A 17,423-nucleotide genomic window follows, 5' to 3' on the forward strand; every position below is an offset into this window, starting at 1 on the left:
CAGTTGTTGTATGGTATGTTGGCTGTTATCTGTCTTATGGATAGATTGGTGGCTTGTACGTACCTGTTTTTTGGCATGTAGTCTTTGTTTGGTTGTCTATTGTATGCTATACATAATATAAGTCTATGACACATCCAGCTATCCTTGTAATACTGTTCTAAACAGTTTTTAAGGGGTTTCTATCAATTTCTAACCTTCTTTTATTAACCAGACACTCTCTTTTCTTCCAAGTAGGGGGTGACTGATTGACTTCCATTGTATTAAATTGTGTTCAAGCACCTGAATTATTCGAGCATGCTCGCTCATTACTACTAGTGGCCAGTGTGACCATTGCAGGGTTGTGTATATTTTTTTTAAATACAGAAAGTAACATGGAAAAAATGAAAAAACGAAAGAAAAATTCTTAAAATGATGTTTAATATAAAAACACAATTTAAACAATAGCTAATTTTCTGATGACACATTCCCTTTAAAGAGGTATTCCCATTTAGACATTTATATGTACAAGAGGTGCTGGTCTCACGTCTGGAGAATGAGACCCTGTCTCCATCCTCCTAGATTCCATAGATGTCCTATTGGTGCGAGTCCCAGCTCTCAAGAATGAGACCCTGTCTCCATCCACCTAGATTCCATAGATGTCCTATTGGTGCGAGTCCCAGCTCTCAAGAATGAGGCCCAGTCTCCATCTGCTGATTTGCCATAGATGTCTGACAGCTGCAGGTACCACCTCTGGAGAATGAGGCTCTGTCTCCGTCTGCTGATATGTCATAGATGTCCTATAGGTAGGAGTGCCACTTCTTGAGAATAACGACCTGTCTTCTTACACCGATTTGCCATAGATGTCCTATTGTTGTGGGTCCCACCTCTTGAGAATGAGGAACTGTCTCCTGGTGATTTGCTATAGATGCCCTATAGGGGTGGGAGCCACCTCTTGAGAATGAGGCCCTGTCTCTATCTGCCAATATACCACAGATGTCCTATAGGTGCGAGTCCCACCTCTCGAGAATTATGCCCTGTCTCCTGGTGATTTGCTATAGATGTCCTATAAGGGTAGGTGCCACCTCTTGAGAATTATGCCCTGTCTCCTGGTGATTTGCTATAGATGTCCTATAAGGGTGAGTCCCACTTCTTGAGAATGAGGCCCTGTCTCTATCTGCCGATATACCACAGATGTCATACAGCTGTGGATACCACTTCTGAAGAATGAGGACCCGTCTCCTTACGCCAATTTGACATAGATGTCCTATAGGTGTGGGTGCCACCTCTTGAGAATGACGCCCTGTCTCCTGGTGATTTGCTATAGATGTCCTATAGGTGCGAGTCCCACCTCTCGAGAAGGAGGCCCTGTCTCCATCTGCTGATATACCACATATGTCATACAGGTTTGGGTGCCACCTCTTAAGAATAAGGACCTGTTTTCTTATGCCGATTTGCCATAGATGTCATATAGGTGTGGGTCCCACCTCTCGAGAATGATGATACCACACTGGTAATCTCCAACCTGCGGCTCTCCCACTGTTGCAAACTCCCATCATGATCTGATAGCTTTATAATGGGAGTAGAAGTTATGCAATAGCTGAAGAACCTCAACCTCGGGAGCATTAGATGCCTCTGGCAGACCTCTAGGCCATCACAGAAATTGATCTGCACCGGAATTTGGGTTCCAATGGGCTGACAGAGGTTGCCTTCTTCTCTTAGACTCCTAAGCTCACTATTAAACATGGATCGGGGAAGCCACCTCATACCGACAGTGAGAAGTGATCAGGGTGATCGAGAAGGGTACCGCTGCCCCTTAAAAATCCATTAAAAGATCCATGCCTTATTGGAAATGTATTAGGATGTGAAATGGCTTCGCTAAGCAGGGAAGCGGTTAAATATCAATTCCCCAATGTAATTTCATTATGTATGATTCGCCAGCAGAATACAGACTGCCATAAAACAGCCTCACACTCTGCATGTGAATACCTGCGTACCGGTTGTGTAGCGTCAGCCCCCCCCCCCCATGGGCTGCTACTAAAGGGCCCTTTGGTGGAGAGTTATCAAAATTTGCCAAAGGGATAATCAAAGGAGCCCCCTTCCTCGGAGCCAATCAGGACGTTGCTTTTTTTTTGTTACGGGCCAATGAGACATGAATGCCGGAACCTTAATGGTTGCTATGGAGAAATCCAGCGCTCATGCCTTGCCCCTTACAACCATCACTCCGTGACACAGTGACCACCAAATGTGGCATGACTTCACAGCGAGCGCTAGGGGCAACGCTGCCCATTGAAATTGTCTGAAAAATTGCAGAACTTTTGTGATAATCACTAGAGGGCGCCATGACATTTTGCACTAAGGGGCTCATATGGCCGCACCTGGCGTCAGCAATAAAACGAATGCCGGATTTAAGCTACTGCCCTTCTGTGCTGCAGAGACAGAAGTGTCGTAAATAAGCCGCTCTGCTGCAAGTCCCTATAGAAACGAATGCCCTTTTATAAGATGGCCGAATATACTTCACAGTCACATAACAGGAATAATGCCCTTCTCTAATATGGCGGAAGGACGCTGTGACCTAGGGACGCCCTCTTGTAATATGGCCGAATGGTCAGTGCAGCGACGTAATGCTCTTTACTGACGTCAACGCGTAAAGACTATATGCAAATCACAAGTCGCAGTGCATTATGGGCGAAGCGATTGCTGAGCAAAATGAAACGTTTTCAATAGGTCTTTATTAGCCGAGTGAGGAGACAGAGAGTGACGGTTTGTAACGTTGGTGACCGAGGCGTCACGTGACCGCAGCCCGCGCTCATTGTGATGCTATCGTACAGCGGTGAGAGCGAAGCGGTGTCCTCGCCCTGAGGTCGGTGAAGAGCGCAGGACGGGCGGCGGCTGCTGGGAGCGGTGTGGGGGTATTGTCAGTGAGGTCAATCCTTACCTGTTCCTCCTCTGGGAGAAACAGACATGATGAATGGAGGAGGCTGAGTGTGTGATTACACCGAACTCCGACACCGCCCTGAACCGACAACTCGGGGTGTGTGACATTCTGAGCCCAAACCTGCTGGTGATCATATCAGTGTGTAAAAGAGCAGAGGAAGGGGGTGTTGTCATGGTTACTGTCTCACAGACTGTGGGGTTAGTGTAATAGAAATGTCTCCTGTGAATGGACATTACAGGGACTGTGCTTCAGACCTGCTGTGGGGTCTGTGCTTTCCTCCTGGATCATGTGACCAGACAGGGCCGCTGATAGAAATCATGGGGCCCCGTACAGCATACATGACGGGGCCCCCTTCAGCTCCACCCCCTGATCCCTCCTTCAGCCACACCCCTGGCCCCGCCCTTGGCCCCTCCCCAGACGCCGCCTTGAAACAACATGCAGATTTGTCTACAAGTGATATTTATGGCGCTGGGGGGTCGTCTGTGAATGGCGCTGTTATGGAGGGGATCTGTGAATGGCACTGTTATGGAGGGGATCTGTGGATGGCACTGTTATGGAGGGGATCTGTGAATGGCACTTTTATGGAGGGGATCTGTGGATGGCACTGTTATGGAGGGGATCTGTGGATGGCACTGTTATGGAGGGGATCTGTGGATGGCACTGTTATGGAGGGGATCTGTGGATGGCACTGTTATGGAGGGGATCTGTGGATGGCACTGTTATGGAGGGGATCTGTGGATGGCACTGTTATGGAGAGGATCTGTGGATGGCACTGTTATGGGGGGATCTGTGGATGGCACTGTTAGAGAGGGGGATCTGTGGATGACACATACCGTATATAGCATCTTATGCTATGTGTCATCCACAGATACCCCTCCATAACAGTGCCATTCACAGATACCCTCCATAACAGTGCCATCCACAGATCCCCCCCATAACAGTCATCCACAGATCCCCCCATAACAGTGTCATCCACAGATCCCCCCATAACAGTGTCATCCACAGATCCCCCTCCATAATGGTGCCATCCACAGATCCCCCCCATAAGTGTCATCCACAGACCCCCCGCCCCCCCCCCCATAAGTGTCATCCACATGACAGACCCCCCCCCCCCATAACAGTGCCATCCACGGATCCCCCGCCCTCCCTATAACAGTGCCGTCATGACGTCATCCATATAGATCCCCCCCCGCCACTCACAGTAGTATACATTAATAAATCGGTGCAGCCGTGCAGGCTGCAGACAGTAACTTTAATTTTAGCACAGGCACAGCGCTCATCTCTTTACTAAAATACTACCTTACATTCAGCTCCTGCCTCCTCCCTCCACCCTCCAGCCTCCAGTAACAAGTGCGGGCGGCAGCGCTCACTCACTGACGTCACGCGCCTGCGCCGCCTAGTGGGAGGAGCAGGCGTGTGACGTCAGTGAGTGAACGCCGCCCCCACACTGCCTGCTGTTACTGGAGCCAGCCCACTGACAGCAAAAAAATTAAAATGGCTCGGGAGTCGGCAGCCCGGGCCCCCCTGCCAGCCGGGCCCGGTACAACTGGGCCAGCTGTACTGGCCTATCAGCGGCCCTGTGACCAGATAATGGGGTGTGTGCTTTTCTCCTGGATCATGTGACCAGATAATGGGGTGCTTTCCTCCTGGATCAAAGAGGGAGATCCCATTAGGCAGACAGCTGGCCGGTTAGCTCAGTTGGTTAGAGCGTGGTGCTAATAACGCCAAGGTCGCGGGTTCGATCCCCGTACGGGCAATTGGTTTTCTGTTTTCTTTTAAAGGGGTTATCCAGGTTCAGAGCTTAAACCAGAAATGCCCCCATTTTCAGGCCCCCCTGATATGAGCATTGGAGCATTTTATACTCCGATGCTCTCGCTTGCCCTGCGCTGTATATTTTTTTACACTGCTAGATAGAGGCTTCTGCCTAGCAATCTTTCCGGCAACGTCACTGCTCTAATGGGCAGGCTTTAGCACTGCCCTAGCCGTTTTACAAGCTGGCCCATTAGTGGTACTATTATGTCATGGGTCAAGAAGGGGTTAATCTTGTGGTCCAACATTTCTTGAAAAAGTTTACTGTCCCTCTCACAGTTCTGGTAAAGTCAAGAAAGCTGAGCAACCATTTCAGCCATTCCTACGTGGCACGAAATTCTCTCCTGGACTTTCAGCGTCACAGCGGTCTGCCGTTACACCACATGATCGGTGACGTGCCAACTCGCTGCACATACTAGAAAGGCGGACCAAGTTGTCCAGTGCCAGTGTCCAAAACATCACCTTTGTTAAAATGACCATCTTGCCACTTTTACTGTCTGCCTGCCTACTATGTTTTGCCTGTCGACCATCATGTTCCTTACGATGACTGCACCTGCTGCTGCTGTCATCATGCCACGGCCACCATCATGGAACCTCTGCCATCTGCCTGCCAACATGTAAAATATAACATCTGCTGCTGTTTTTGCCACCCACCACCACTGCAGTAACCACTTCGTGGTGATGGTCCCCTACTGCCACCACTATTAACACTTTGCATCTGTCTCTACTACTGCTACCATCACCCATAAAAAGCTGATCTACTGCCATGCCAGGTTGCTACCGCTGCTACTCATGTTGCAGCCACATACCGCTAATACCTTACCTAGCCTTAAACCACTCTAATTATGCTGCTTATTATACTCCAGAGCTGCACACACTATTCTGCTATTGGAGTCACTGTGTACATACATTACTTATCCTGTACTTATCCTGTGTTATATACTGGATTATACTCCAGAGCTGCACTTACTATTCTGCTGGTGCAGTCACTGTGTACATACATTACTCATCCTGCACTGATTCTGAGTTACATCCTGTATTATACTCTAGAGCTGCACTTACTATTCTGCTGGTGCAGTCACTTTAGAAAAGGCTCATCCATTGCTTTATTATAACTGCACATGTGCTGCTTTTCCTAATTAGAGCCGCGCATGCCCAGTCTGCCCCTGCCACGCTCCCCGCTCCGAATTGTCTCTAAAAGCGGCTTATTCCTGTCAGAGTTCAGAGCGGGAAGAAAAGTAAGAGCGTGTGTCGGGGATCAGGCCTAGCAGCTAGTGATGAGCAAGCAACAAAGTATCCAGGTGTTCGGCCCCAAAAAAATTCTATATTCATGTGCTCAGCCAAGCATCTGATTATTATAGAAATCAACCAGCAACCTCTTGCTAAGAAGAGAGTGGCTGGTTCATAATAAAAGGTTAAAAGCTGACAGACAATCTATTAAAATGGTTTGGAAACAGCATTACAAAGATAGCTGGATGCATCTTTGACTCTTATTATGTGCAATATACAATCACACAAAGGCTGTAAACCAAAAGCCAGATATGTGCAAGGCATCAATCTAGCCATGAAACAAACAACAGGCTTAATCAGCATACCTTACAATAGCAGCTTTATGCATGATGAGACAGCCACAACCAGCTCTCATCTGGTTAACAACCAGCAAACTTCAAAGCCATTTTGCATATGATGGATGGCTTGGGTCGACCTGTACACCTAGATCAATATCATTAGGGCGACAAAAAGTTTTCCGATTGTCCTAACATAATATTCAATAACCTTTCTACACAGTTTTATCATGTAAAAACTCATTTGCATAAACATGGGCTTATGGGAAAAACATGCAAATGAGCCAAATCTGCCTTGTTTTTCAGCTGTTATAAGACTTTAAAAACCAATAGATGGCGCTATGGAGTTATGAACAGCGCACTCTATTTGTTTTACAGTCTTATGACAAGTCTAATATTCTTTTCAGAAGACTATGAAACCAATAGAGGGCGCTGTTCATAACTCAATAGCGCCCTCTATTGGTTTCATAGTCTTCTGACAAGAATATTAGACTTGTCATAAGACTGTAAAACCAATAGAGGGCGCTGTTCATAACTTCATAGCGCCATCTATTGGTTTTCATAGTCTTATGACAGCTTAAAAACAAGGCACATTTTGCTCATTTGCATGTCTTTCCCATAAGCCCATGTTTATGCAAATGAGTTTTTACATGACAAAACTTTATAGAAAGGTTATTGAATATTATGTTAGGACAATCGGAAAACTTCTTGTCGCCCTAATGATATTGATCTAGGTGTGCAGGTCCACCCAAGCCATTCAACAAATGCAAAATGATTCAGAAGTTTACTAGTACTTAATTGGATTAGAGTTGGAGTATATTATAGTCCCATACATCTCATATATCATATCGCTTCTCGTTGTTTGGCTAAGATCAAGTGTATGTGTTTCTGATTCTGCACTTGGTCTTAGCTGAGGGTATTTGGGTACTTCTCCCCTCGGCCTTGTGGGATGCCTGGGTTTATAGCCTGGGCTTCACCCACCTGCTGTTATTGGGTGGAGGACTTAGTCCCAGGGTAACGAGTTGCGATCCCCCGGCCTTCTGGTAGTTTTATACTCACCAGGACGTGCATCCTTGGTACGACGTTGCGACCATGGATGGCGATCCTGGCTCCGTGCCGGAGTATGCCAGACTGAAAAACTCAGTGAGGATTTTCCTCGCTGGAGGCGTCCTTATGGACAAAAAGACGGAGGCGTTGCGCTATGTTGTGGAGACGGTGTTGGGAGATCTTTTGCGGGTCTGGAAGCATGAGATTCTCGCCATCCAAGACTACCCCAAGCAAGCCATTTACGATGTTACTCTGGGGGGAGACGGCATTTTCCGTGATGCTTTAAAACAAGCTGAGAAAATAAAGGATCATCCCAGGCTTGGGCGTGCCCGCATCATTGAGCATGCTTTCGACGAGAAAAAGCTCGTTGTGATTAAGATGTATTCCCCTTATGTGGACCAGAAAGAGCTGGAGAAGTTTTTATCCTTGTACTTTAAGGAGGTCCAATTTATGGGGAAGGTTATGAACGAGTGTGGAATATGGACATCTAAATGGAAATTTTTAGTGACTTTTATTAAAGATGCCGCCTTTTCCTCTGGAATTAAATTACCACCTGCCCGTTTTAAACTAGGTCAAATTAATGGCGACCTCTTCTTTACGGGAATGCCTAATTTCTGCAAATTCTGTGGGGTATACGGACATACAAATGAGAATTGTGATGCCCAGTGCAGAAATTGTGGGAACACTCAACACAGTAATAAAGAATGTCCCAATGCAAAAAAATGTACCTTTTGTCAGCGCACTGGGCATCTATACAGATTTTGTCCCCACAGAAAGGAAGAGCGACCTAAGACGCCCCCACAGGAGTCAGCTGACCAGACCCGCCCTCAAGGAGAGGAACAAGCAATGGAAGCAGAGGTAAGGCAGGAGACCGAGGCCCCTGATGCAAGTGATGCGGGGGCCGAGGCCGATGATATGGAGCAGGATTGCTCGGGTGATCCCACAGATGCGAAGGAGAGGCGGAATGCCAAGCGCAAAGCGGAGATAGTGGCAAGGCTTAAAAAGTCTGGAACTCCCCAAAAGAGCGGTCGTTCAGGGGAGTCCAGACAAACTCCGCAATCTGGGTCCCCTAAGCCTGATGACTATCCGGAAGAAGGTGTGTGGGAGATCCAAGGGAAAAAGAGGCGGGGAAAAAAAGGGCGTTCTCCGGATAGGGAGAAGGAGGAGCCGATGGAAACGTCCGGCCATCACGATCAGGCGGACGTGGCTCCTCCGGCTGCCTCCCCCCCGCCGGATAAGGTGGTTGGGGAGGCGAGTGCCTCCCTGGAGGCGTCCGATTCCCTGCCTTGTGCGCAGCCTTCCCCTGAGAGGCCTGGGACCTCCCAGAGCCAGGGGGGAGCAACGGATCCAGTCGGTGACCCACCCGACACAATCGATGAGGATCTAAATGGTCAAGGTATGGGGACCCAGGTGAAGCTATCAGAGGCTGGCTTGCCCGATTACCCGAGCATAACTGCAGGCTCCTGCCTGAGTGACGGAAGTTCCTCTCCGGAAGGCTCCCTTATAACGATTGGGTCGGAAGAGGGCGGGAATGGAAGTGTAAATGAGTTTTCTGGACATGCTGACTCCTCCTGATGAATATCATGGATACTGAAATAAAGGGAGTTTCCCTCAATGTGAGGGGCGTCAAGTCTAAACATAGACGGGTTGCTCTTTTTAATTTTTTAACCACAATGACAGCATCCGTGTTTTTCTTGCAGGAATGTGGCATTCCCCATACAAGCTCATACAAAAGCTATAAAGAAGATTGGCAACACGGACCATCCATCTGGTCTGGATCCAACGAGTCCAGGTCAGGTGGGGTCGCCATACTTTTTAAAGGGAACGTTTTAATTGATGATTTTAATGAAATTTTACCAGGTAGGATTTTATTGGTCAAAGCTTTTATCAATGGTATTAAATGGCAGTTTTTAAATTTTTATGGTTCTCCTGATAAGAACGAAAGAGCTGACATGCTAGAAATTTTATCTGTTTTTATCAACACCTCTGAACCATGTGTTGTTGCAGGAGATTTTAATTGTATTATGAAAGGGGAACGCCGGCAAACTTCATCTACCAGCAGGAATTATGACAAAACCTCTGGGATGTTGAAGAATCTGGTTGATGATTTTAAACTCCTTGACGTCTATAAAGAATGTAATAAAGATGCCCCAGAGGTTGCCGGCGTTACCTGGAGTAATGTTAACTGCAGTTCAAGAATAGATTTTATTTTTTGTAATGATCAGCTACTGCCTTTTAAATGTGAGCTTTTAACCAATGTTTTTTCAGACCACAAAATCTTATTATTTATTATTAAACATAATTTTATTAAGGTTCCTGGTAAAAAATCGTCTCTCTTAGACGATCCACAGACTATTATTGATTTTAAAAGTTTTTATATGAGATGTAAACGGGTAAGGAGTCCAAATATTTCTATTAGTAGCTGGTGGGAGAAAATGAAGAAAAAAATAAAAAGTTTTTTCATAAATAAAAGTACCCAGAAAGCAAGAGAGAAGAAGGACTCCTTTAAAGATCTCAATACCCGTTTACAAACCTTGTATAAATTCTGAGACAATGGTATGGATGTAAAGAATGATATAGAAAATCTTAGGAAAGAAATTACAAAATGTATAGAGCAAAAAGGAAAAGAATAAATTTTTAGATCCAGAGTTAAACACATAGAAAAGAACGAGAAATGCTCTAGATATTTCTTTAAAAAAAATTAATAATAAAAAAGAAGCTATTAATGAAATAGACGGAGTCAAGGAAATACAAGGCATTTTACATAAAGTACATTGTTTTTATTCTGAACTTTTTAATGTAAAGTCTGTGGATCAGTCTATTTTACAGGACTCACTGAAGGAGGTCACTGCGGTTTTAGATCCTGCCTTACAACAGATTTTATCCCGAGATTTAACGGAGCAGGAGGTTTTAGAGACAACAAAGAGTTTTAAGACGGGTAAGGTACCCGGCCCCGACGGTATACCCATAGAATTTTATGTTAAATTTTATGACCTTTTAAAAGATGATCTTTTTAGTCTTTTTAGTGAGGTTTTTTATTCAAATGTTTTAACTAAATCCTGGAGGAAGGGTGAGGTCTCCTTATTGTATAAGAAAGGTGATAAGGCAGATTTGAAGAATTGGAGACCAATAACCCTTCTTAACCACCTCAGCCCCCAGTGCTTAAACACCCTGAAAGACCAGGCCACTTTTTACACTTCTGACCTACACTACTTTCACCGTTTATTGCTCGGTCATGCAACTTACCACCCAAATGAATTTTACCTCCTTTTCTTCTCACTAATAGAGCTTTCATTTGGTGGTATTTCATTGCTGCTGACATTTTTACTTTTTTTGTTATTAATCGAAATTTAACGATTTTTTTGCAAAAAAATGACATTTTTCACTTTCAGTTGTAAAATTTTGCAAAAAAAACGAGATCCATATAGAAATTTTGCTCTAAATTTATAGTTCTACATGTCTTTGATAAAAAAAAAATGTTTGGGTAAAAAAAAAATGGTTTGGGTAAAAGTTATAGCGTTTACAAACTATGGTACAAAAATGTGAATTTCCGCTTTTTGAAGCCGCTCTGACTTTCTGAGCACCTGTCATGTTTCCTGAGGTTCTACAATGCCCAGACAGTACAAACACCCCACAAATGACCCCATTTCTGAAAGTACACACCCTAAGGTATTCGCTGATGGGCATAGTGAGTTCATAGAACTTTTTATTTTTTGTCACAAGTTAGCGGAAAATGATGATTTTTTTTTTTTTTTTTTTTTTTCTTACAAAGTCTCATATTCCACTAACTTGTGACAAAAAATAAAAAGTTCTATGAACTCACTATGCCCATCAGCGAATACCTTGGGGTCTCTTCTTTCCAAAATGGGGTCACTTGTGGGGTAGTTATACTGCCCTGGCATTCTAGGGGCCCAAATGTGTGGTAAGGAGTTTGAAATCAAATTCAGTAAAAAATGACCTGTGAAATCCGAAAGGTGCTCTTTGGAATATGGGCCCCTTTGCCCACCTAGGCTGCAAAAAAGTGTCACACATCTGGTATCTCCGTACTCAGGAGAAGGTGGGGAATGTGTTTTGGGGTGTCATTTTATATATACCCATGCTGGGTGAGAGAAATATCTTGGCAAAAGACAACTTTTCCCATTTTTTTATACAAAGTTGTCATTTGACCAAGATATTTATCTCACCCAGTATGGGTATATGTAAAAAGACACCCCAAAACACATTCCTCAACTTCTCCTGAGTACGGGGATACCAGATGTGTGACGCTTTTTTGCAGCCTAGGTGGGCAAAGGGGCCCATATTCCAAAGAGCACCTTTCGGATTTCACTCCTCATTTTTTCCTGAATTTGATTTCAAACTCCTTACCACACATTTGGGCCCCTAGAATACCAGGGCAGTATAACTACCCCACAAGTGACCCCATTTTGGAAAGAAGACACCCCAAGGTATTCCGTGAGGGGCATGGCGAGTTCCTAGAATTTTTTATTTTTTGTCACAAGTTAGTGGAAAATGATGATTTTTTTTTTTTTTTTTTTTTTTCATACAAAGTCTCATATTCCACAAACTTGTGACAAAAAATAAAAACTTCCATGAACTCACTATGCCCATCAGCGAATACCTTGGGGTCTCTTCTTTCCAAAATGGGGTCACTTGTGGGGTAGTTATACTGCCCTGGCATTCTAGGGGCCCAAATGTGTGGTAAGTAGGTAAATGACCTGTGAAATCCGAAAGGTGCTCTTTGGAATGTGGGCCCCTTTGCCCCCCTAGGCTGCAAAAAAGTGTCACACATCTGGTATCTCCGTACTCAGGAGAAGTTGAGGAATGTGTTTTGGGGTGTCTTTTTACATATACCCATGCTGGGTGAGATAAATATCTTGGTCAAATGCCAACTTTGTATAAAAAAATGGGAAAAGTTGTCTTTTGCCAAGATATTTCTCTCACCCAGCATGGGTATATGTAAAATGACACCCCAAAACACATTCCCCAACTTCTCCCGATTACGGAGATACCAGATGTGTGACACTTTTTTGCAGCCTAGGTGGGCAAAGGGGCCCATATTCAAAAGAGCACCTTTCGGATTTCAAAGGTCATTTTTTACAGAATTTGATTTCAAACTCCTTACCACACATTTGGGCCCCTAGAATGCCAGGGCAGTATAACTACCCCACAAGTGACCCCATTTTGGAAAGAAGAGACCCCAAGGTATTCGCTGATGGGCATAGTGAGTTCATGGAACTTTTTATTTTTTGTCACAAGTTAGTGGAATATGAGACTTTGTATGAAAAAAAAAATAAAAAAAAAAATAAGCATTTTCCACTAACTTGTGACAAAAAATAAAAAATTCTAGGAACTCGCCATGCCCCTCACGGAATACCTTGGGGTGTCTTCTTTCCAAAATGGGGTCACTTGTGGGGTAGTTATACTGCCCTGGCATTTTCCAGGGGCCCTAATGTGTGGTAAGTAGGTAAATGACCTGTGAAATCCTAAAGGTGCTCTTTGGAATATGGGCCCCTTTGCCCACCTAGGCTGCAAAAAAGTGTCACACATGTGGTATCGCCGTATTCAGGAGAAGTTGGGGAATGTGTTTTGGGGTGTCATTTTACATATACCCATGCTGGGTGAGAGAAATATCTTGGCAAAAGACAACTTTTCCCATTTTTTTATACAAAGTTGGCATTTGACCAAGATATTTCTCTCACCCAGCATGGGTATATGTAAAATGACACCCCAAAACACATTCCCCAACGTCTCCTGAATACGGAGATACCACATGTGTGACACTTTTTTGCAGCCTAGGTGGGCAAAGGTGCCCAAATTCCTTTTAGGAGGGCATTTTTAGACATTTGGATACCAGACTTCTTCTCACGCTTTGGGGCCCCTAGAATGCCAGGGCAGTATAAATACCCCACATGTGACCCCATTTTGGAAAGAAGACACCCCAAGGTATTCAATGAGGGGCATGGCGAGTTCATAGAAATTTTTTTTTTTTGGCACAAGTTAGCGGAAATTGATATTTTTTATTTTTTTCTCACAAAGTCTCCCGTTCCGCTAACTTGGGACAAAAATTTCAATCTTTCATGGACTCAATATGCCCCTCACGGAATACCTGGGGGTGTCTTCTTTCCGAAATGGGGTCACATGTGGGGTATTTATACTGCCCTGGCATTCTAGGGGCCCTAAAGCGTGAGAAGAAGTCTGGAATATAAATGTCTAAAAAATTTTACGCATTTGGATTCCGTGAGGGGTATGGTGAGTTCATGTGAGATTTTATTTTTTGACACAAGTTAGTGGAATATGAGACTTTGTAAGAAAAAAAAAAATAAAATTCCGCTAACTTGGGCCAAAAAAATATCTGAATGGAGCCTTACAGAGGGGTGATCAATGACAGGGGGGTTGATCAATGACAGGGGGGTTGATCAATGACAGGGGGGTGATCAATGACAGGGGGGTGATCAATGACAGGGGGGTGATCAGGGAGTCTATATGGGGTGATAACCACAGTCATTGATCACGCCCGTGTAAGGCTTCATTCAGACGTCCGGATGCGTTTTGCGGATCCGATCCATCTATCAGTGCATCCGTAAAAATCATGCGGACATCTGAATGGAGCTTTACAGGGGGGTAATCAATGACAGGGGGGTAATCAATGACAGGGGGGTGATCAGGGAGTCTATATGGGGTGATCACCACAGTCATTGATCACGCCCCTGTAAGGCTTCATTCAGACGTCCGGATGCGTTTTGCGGATCCGATCCATCTATCAGTGCATCCGTAAAAATCATGCGGACGTCTGAATGGAGCTTTACAGGGGGGTAATCAATGACAGGGGGGTGATCAGGGAGTCTATATGGGGTGATCACCACAGTCATTGATCACGCCCCTGTAAGGCTTCATTCAGACGTCCGGATGCGTTTTGCGGATCCGATCCATCTATCAGTGCATCCGTAAAAATCATGCGGACGTCTGAATGGAGCTTTACAGGGGGGTAATCAATGACAGGGGGGTAATCAATGACAGGGGGGTGATCAGGGAGTCTATATGGGGTGATCACCACAGTCATTGATCATGCCCCTGTAAGGCTTCATTCAGACGTCCGGATGCGTTTTGCGGATCCGATCCATCTATCAGTGCATCCGTAAAAATCATGCGGACATCTGAATGGAGCTTTACAGGGGGGTAATCAATGACAGGGGGGTGATCACCACAGTCATTGATCATGCCCCTGTAAGGCTTCATTCAGACGACCGGATGCGTTTTGCGGATCCGATCCATGTATCAGTGCATCCGTAAAAATCATGCGGACATCTGAATGGAGCTTTACAGGGGGGTGATCAGGGAGTCTATATGGGGTGATCACCACAGTCATTGATCATGCCCCTGTAAGGCTTCATTCAGACGTCCGGATGCGTTTTGCGGATCCGATCCATCTATCAGTGGATCCGTAAAAATCATGCGGACGTCTGAATGGAGCTTTACAGGGGGGTAATCAATGACAGGGGGGTAATCAATGACAGGGGGGTGATCAGGGAGTCTATATGGGGTGATCACCACAGTCATTGATCACGCCCCTGTAAGGCTTCATTCAGACGTCCGGATGCGTTTTGCGGATCCGATCCATCTATCAGTGGATCCGTAAAAATCATGCGGACGTCTGAATGGAGCTTTACAGGGGGTTGATCAATGACAGGGGGGTAATCAATGACGGGGGGGTGATCAGGGAGTCTATATGGGGTGATCAGGGGTGATTAGGGGTGATCAGGGGCTAATAAGGGGTTAATAAGTGACGGGGGGGGGGGGTGTAGTGTAGTGTAGTGGTGCTTGGTGCTACTTTACTGAGCTACCTGTGTCCTCTGGTGGTCGATCCAAACAAAGGGGACCACCAGAGGACCAGGTAGCAGGTATATTAGACGCTGTTATAAAAACAGCGTCTAATATACCTGTTAGGGGTTAAAAAAAACACATCTCCAGCCTGCCAGCGAACGATCGCCGCTGGCAGGCTGGAGATCAACTCTCTTACCTTCCGTTCCTGTGAGCGCGCGCGCCTGTGTGCGCGCGTTCACAGGAAATCTCGCGTCTCGCGAGATGACGCGTATATGCGTGACTGTGCGCAGGGCTGCCACCTCCGGAACGCGATCCTGCGTTAGGCGGTCCGGAGGTGGTTAACACAGACTATAAGATCATGGCAAAAATCTGCGCCAATAGGTTAAAAGGGGTAATTTCTAAAATTATTCATTTTAATCAAGTCTGTGGAATCCCAGGAAGAAGCATATGGGATAACCTGAACCTTATTAAAGATTGTATTGATGATACTAAGTCAAGAGAAGGTAAATTAGCCATTTTATCTATTGACTTCGAGAAGGCGTTTGATAGAGTATCTCATTTTTATCTTTTTAAGGTTTTAGAAAAAATGGGTATACCTGAGGGGTTTTTATTGTCTCTTAAAGCATTTTATAATAAATGCACAAGTAAAATGTTAATTAATGGGTTCAAGACACAGGAAGTAATTTTAGACTCCGGAGTGAAACAGGGGTGTCCCTTGTCCCCACTGCTTTTTATTTGCGCATTGGAGCCTCTCTTATGTAAGCTGTGAACAGATAAGGCGATACGCGGAGTGCCCTTGCCCGGTGGAAGGGGACTAGAGGCCAAAGCAGTGGGGTATATGGATGATGTGGCGGTTTTATTCAGGGACGCCCAATCACTCCGGAAAGCCTTAGAGCATGTTCAGTCCTTTTGTAGTGCTTCTGGTTTTAAAGCGAACTTTAACAAGAGTAACATTTTAAATATTGGAAGTATGGTTTTACATGATATTAATATCCCTGTGTCTGATTTTATTACCATTTTAGGTGTCTCCTTCAGTGAGTCTAATAATGTTTTTTTTAGTTGGGGCATGGTGGAAAAGAAGGTAAATCAAAAAATAAACATGTGGAATATGAGGAAACTCACAATGAAGGGGAAAGTTTTAATTATTAAGATGATCATTCTTCCCCTTTTATTATACTTAAGTATGGTGTTTCCCCCTCCCATGAATATATTGAAGAAAATTAATAAAAGCTGTTTTACCTTCTTCTGGAATTCAAAAATGGAGAAGTTGAAAAGAGAAGACGTCATGAAAATCCAAGGAAAAGGCGGCAAAGATTTTCCAGATTTTAAGAGATTTTTATTGATAAAAATTTTTAGTTTCTGTTTTAACGCTCTTTTTAAAGAACACTATTGGTCTTATTATGTTCGTTTTGATACTGTTTTTTTTATGCGTAAGTTTAATTGGTTTAAAACTATTTTATCAGTTCCTTATGCTTTTAATTTGCCAGTAAGTTATAAGATTTTAGAAGAGATAGTGTCAACTTTTAATTTGAAGAAGAAAAATATAAATGAGCTTAAAAACAGCAAACAGTTAATAAAAGAAATAAAAATGAAGGAGATAACCTGTGATATAAAGAATTTTAGAGAAGATAAATGCAAAAAAATCTGGAAAATTATTAACATCTCTTATCTTTTTAATTCCCAGAAAGATTTGGCGTGGAATTGTGTTCATCAGTGTCTTCCATGCCGGGCATTCCAATACCGAAGAGGCTATGTAAGGTCTGCCATCTGTCCGAGGAATAATTGTCAACAAGAAGAGACAGTTCAACATCTACTGTGGTCATGTCCGTTTGCCCAGGAATTCTGGAGAAGAGTGCTCCCACTTTTAAGGAAGATGGCAGGCCGGAGAGATTTTACTTATGATATGATTTTATATGGTCTTTTGGAATGCCCAACAGCCTGCCAAGAGGCTGTGGCATGGAAGACGATGAACTGTGCAAAAGAAGCCCTCTGGAAGGCTAGAAATATTTTAGTTTTTAAAAGAGAGGTTTTATCCGTCAACGATGTTCTGGGGTTTTGTTTTAGTGAAATGTATATTTATCTTTTAATTGAGAAAAAAGTTAATACTGCGGTAGAAAATAAATGGTTTTTAAGTGAATGGAATTCTGTAATATAAGATAATTTTATTCATTTTAATGCCATTCTTTGATTATGTATTTATTTATTTTCTTCTGTATTTATGTGACAATTGTTAAAATTTTATAAATGCTTTTAATAAATATGGCGTC

General features: G+C 44.1%; 1 non-coding gene across 1 annotated transcript; it reads left to right on the forward strand.

Annotated features, from left to right (window-relative positions):
- The first annotated feature begins 2,891 nt into the window (after nt 1-2,891).
- LOC120987454 lies at nt 2,892-3,027 on the forward strand. Its single transcript, XR_005776053.1, has one exon. It is a non-coding gene; the product is annotated as a U8 small nucleolar RNA (small nucleolar RNA).
- Nucleotides 3,028-17,423: the final 14,396 nt, after the last annotated feature.

The sequence above is a fragment of the Bufo bufo genome, chromosome 1 (assembly GCF_905171765.1).
Source record: "Bufo bufo chromosome 1, aBufBuf1.1, whole genome shotgun sequence".
Lineage (NCBI taxonomy): Eukaryota > Metazoa > Chordata > Amphibia > Anura > Bufonidae > Bufo > Bufo bufo.